Genomic DNA, 5,000 nt, shown 5'->3' on the forward strand with positions numbered 1-5,000 from the left:
ACGCTAATCAAAGCGTGTCGCAACGCACACGTCGCGAATCGACGAGAGAGAGTCAACCGTCTCGGATTCGATTTTGATTCGTATCATTCACGTGTTTTTGTATTTTTTTCTTTTTTTGCGAGTCTTTGACAACAACAAAACAAAAAGAAAAAACCAACGTTAATGATCCTTCCGCAGGTTCCCCTACGGAAACCTTGTTACGACTTTTACTTCCTCTAAATGATCAAGTTTGGTCAACTTCCCAGCAACGCCGACGGCCGTGAGGCCACCGCGTGTCGGTCCGAAGACCTCACTAAATCATTCAATCGGTAGTAGCGACGGGCGGTGTGTACAAAGGGCAGGGACGTAATCAACGCGAGCTTATGACTCGCGCTTACTAGGAATTCCTCGTTTATGGGGGATAATTGCAAACCCCAATCCCCAGCACGAAGGAGTTTCAACGGGTTGCCCGGGCCTCTAGGCCAGGGAGAACATGTTGATTCCTTCAGTGTAGCGCGCGTGCGGCCCAGGACATCTAAGGGCATCACAGACCTGTTATTGCTCAATCTCGTGCGGCTCGAAGCCGCCGGTCCCTCTAAGAAGAATTTTAATACGTCGCCAGTGAGTTGCGCTCCCCGAGAGTCGCGCACACCTTGAATGACGACGCCTATTTAGCAGGCTAGAGTCTCGTTCGTTACCGGAATTAACCAGACAAATCGCTCCACCAACTAAGAACGGCCATGCACCACCACCCACCGAATCAAGAAAGAGCTGTTAATCTGTCAATCCTTCCGGTGTCCGGGCCTGGTGAGATTTCCCGTGTTGAGTCAAATTAAGCCGCAGGCTCCACTCCTGGTGGTGCCCTTCCGTCAATTCCTTTAAGTTTCAGCTTTGCAACCATACTCCCCCCGGAGTCCAAAATCTTTGGTTTCCCGGAAGCTGCCCGCCGAGCCATTGTAGTAACGTCGGCGGATCGCTAGATGACATATTTACGGTTAGAACTAGGGCGGTATCTAATCGCCTTCGAACCTCTAACTTTCGTTCTTGATTGATGAAAACACCTTTGGCAAATGCTTTCGCTGATGTTCGTCTTGCGACGATCCAAGAATTTCACCTCTAACGTCGCAATACGAATGCCCCCAGTTATCCCTATTAATCATTACCTCGGAGTTCTGAAAACCAACAAAATAGAACCGAGATCATATTCTATTATTCCATGCACGAAATATTCAAGCGGCATTTTGAGCCCGCTTTGAGCACTCTAATTTGTTCAAAGTAAAATTGTCGGCCCACCTCGACACTCACCGAAGAGCACCGCGATAGGATTTTGATATTGAACCGGCGTTTTACCGCCGGCTCACCGACGATATGCTCCGCAGACGTGTCAGTATCACCGCGGATGCGGTGCACCGACAGCGCGGCGCACAAATGCAACTACGAGCTTTTTAACCGCAACAATTTTAGTATACGCTATTGGAGCTGGAATTACCGCGGCTGCTGGCACCAGACTTGCCCTCCAATTGTTCCTCGTTAAAATATTTAAAGTGTACTCATTCCGATTACGAGGCCTCGTAAGAGTCCCGTATCGTTATTTTTCGTCACTACCTCCCCGTGCCGGGAGTGGGTAATTTGCGCGCCTGCTGCCTTCCTTGGATGTGGTAGCCGTTTCTCAGGCTCCCTCTCCGGAATCGAACCCTGATTCCCCGTTACCCGTGACAACCATGGTAGTCGCAGAAACTACCATCGAAAGTTGATAAGGCAGACATTTGAAAGATGCGTCGCCGGTACTGGACCGTGCGATCGGCAAAAGTTATCCAGATTCATCAAAATTAACGACTTCGGACGCATGGCCCTCCGCCGATTGGTTTTGATCTAATAAAAGCACTCATCCCATCACTGGTCAGAGTTCTGATTGCATGTATTAGCTCTAGAATTACCACAGTTATCCAAGTAACTGAGTAAGATCTAAGGAACCAAAACTGATATATTGAGCCATTCGCGGTATCGCCTTAATACGGCTTGCACTGAGACATGCATGGCTTAATCTTTGAGACAAGCATATAACTACTGGCAGGATCAACCAGGGAGCTGCTTACGCAAACGACACGCCTACACCGCGGTCACGCGGCTTCGGCGAGCCGCTGGCTCGGCGGCGTCGAGGGGCGCGCGCTTGCGCGCGCGCCTTCTCGACACGCGTGAACGTAACGCGTCGAATTTGCACGCGACGCGACGTTCGCGCTTCATATCGATAGACTAACTTTGACCGGTCTACGAGCGGCCGTCCCGTCACGATCTCGCAACGAGGTGATGTACAACGATGCTCGACCACTGTGAGGGACATAAAACTGCAACGAACACGACCCCGCGGGCGGGAATCGATGTTGTGACAATTTGAAAATTGAACATTCATCTAAACGCAACTTCTCAATTTTTATTCAATACGTTATTGTAAACATATTAAAACTCGGCTGGCAATTACATGCGCACACACACGCATGATTCGCACTAGATACGATCAACGCCCGGAGCTTGAGGGATAAATTCCAACACGACGCTGCGCACACCGTTTCGACGATGGGCGCGTGTGCGTCCTCTTTTATACATTCTTTCCATATACGGTCGCCGTGGCGACCGCGCACGTGTCGAACACGCTAGGCGCCCTGCGTTGAGGTGTGCCTAGAAGCGTATTCTTTTAACATCACAGATAACACCGGGGGAGACGGTCCCAAATCTTGGTCGATTGGTAACATCACCATACGGTCTGCGAACGCGGTGCTATAATATAATTTTATATTATATTATATAAAATATGAGGAGGAGTAGTATGTATATTCTTTGTTATTTTGTGTTGACACAAGAGAGATATATAAAATGTACTATACACCACACACACAGAGAGAGAGAGAGCTGGGAAAGATCTCGGCGGTCTCGCATTCGAAATACGAATTTGATATAATTTCCTCCGAAAATCCATACCCATATCTATATCATCCATGCGCGAATATATGTATATAATATTCTCACACTTCGCACAAACACAAAAACAAGAACACATTCTCTCTCGTCCGTCGTTCGTGTCTATTTGAGACGAACGACGCGCGGCAACGAGAACGAGTCGACGCTGTGCGCACGACTGTTTCGCTCCACATCTATACCGAGAGCAATAGTCCGCGTCGGCATTGGAGCGGACGTCGAATGTTTCTCGTAGAGCGAGCGAGAGAGAGACGATTTTTCATTTTATTATGTATGTGTATTGGCGTGCAGTAGTAGCACGTAGTAGTACTAGTAGTAGTAGTAAAAAAATATTATTATTTATTTTATTGACTGATATGATTTTGTTTGTTTTCTTTTTTTTGCATAGACATTTGTATTGATAGATATGTTTCTCGTTGAAGCTCGCAGCACACGCTCAGAGAAATGGCAATGTGGGTTTATTTGAAGAAAAAAAAAACAATTAATTTATTAATAATATGTATGTATGTATGTATGTATGTATGTATAATAATGAATTATAATAATTATTCCGATGCAACGTCAGAGGAAAATGTTTCTCGTACAGGTGCGGCGCGCGACGGCCGGCCGCTCGACAGTTTCGCGCCGAATGTTTCTCGTTGAAGCTCGCAGCACACGCTCAGAGAAATGGCAATGTGGGTTTATTTGAAGAAAAGAAAAAACAAAAAAAACAATTATATTTATTAATAATATGTATGTATGTATGTATGTATGTATGTATGTATGTATAATAATGAATTATAATAATTATTCCGATGCAACGTCAGAGGAAAATGTTTCTCGTACAGGTGCGGCGCGCGACGGCCGGCCGCTCGACAGTTTCGCGCCGAATGTTTCTCGTTGAAGCTCGCAGCACACGCTCAGAGAAATGGCAATGTGGGTTTATTTGAAGAAAAAAAAAAAAAAAAAAAAAACAATTAATTTATTAATAATATGTATGTATGTATGTATGTATGTATGTATAATAATGAATTATAATAATTATTCCGATGCAACGTCAGAGGAAAATGTTTCTCGTACAGGTGCGGCGCGCGACGGCCGGCCGCTCGACAGTTTCGCGCCGAATGTTTCTCGTTGAAGCTCGCAGCACACGCTCAGAGAAATGGCAATGTGGGTTTATTTGAAGAAAAGAAAAAACAAAAAAAACAATTATATTTATTAATAATATGTATGTATGTATGTATGTATGTATGTATGTATAATAATGAATTATAATAATTATTCCGATGCAACGTCAGAGGAAAATGTTTCTCGTACAGGTGCGGCGCGCGACGGCCGGCCGCTCGACAGTTTCGCGCCGAATGTTTCTCGTTGAAGCTCGCAGCACACGCTCAGAGAAATGGCAATGTGGGTTTATTTGAAGAAAAAAAAAAAAAAAAAAAAAACAATTAATTTATTAATAATATGTATGTATGTATGTATGTATGTATGTATAATAATGAATTATAATAATTATTCCGATGCAACGTCAGAGGAAAATGTTTCTCGTACAGGTGCGGCGCGCGACGGCCGGCCGCTCGACAGTTTCGCGCCGAATGTTTCTCGTTGAAGCTCGCAGCACACGCTCAGAGAAATGGCAATGTGGGTTTATTTGAAGAAAAAAAAAACAATTAATTTATTAATAATATGTATGTATGTATGTATGTATGTATGTATGTATGTATGTATGTATAATAATGAATTATAATAATTATTCCGATACAATGTCAGAGGAAAATGTTTCTCGTACAAGATCGCCACGCGACGCGACAAGATGCCGTTCAACGGCACGATATCTACAACTCTGTCGATAGATATGTAGATAGTATCTACTCTGTCAAGTATATGTGTGTAACGTGTGGTGGTGTGTGGTGTGGGGTTTTGTTAGCGATAGCGATACGTTTCTAGTTAAAATTGAATATTTAAAAATAAAAACTCTTCTGGTAAGAAAAACTATTTATGGTTTATTATGGTGTGTCTAGTGCAACAACATCAACATTGTCATAATCATAATAATATAATTATTATTA

General features: G+C 44.1%; 1 non-coding gene across 1 annotated transcript; it reads right to left on the reverse strand.

Annotated features, from left to right (window-relative positions):
• Positions 1–160: 160 nt before the first annotated feature.
• Positions 161–2,066, reverse strand: LOC123719834. Its single transcript, XR_006755928.1, has one exon. It is a non-coding gene; the product is annotated as a small subunit ribosomal RNA (ribosomal RNA).
• Between the last annotated feature and the right edge of the window lie 2,934 nt (positions 2,067–5,000).

Source organism: Pieris brassicae, unplaced genomic scaffold (assembly GCF_905147105.1).
Source record: "Pieris brassicae unplaced genomic scaffold, ilPieBrab1.1, whole genome shotgun sequence".
Lineage (NCBI taxonomy): Eukaryota > Metazoa > Arthropoda > Insecta > Lepidoptera > Pieridae > Pieris > Pieris brassicae.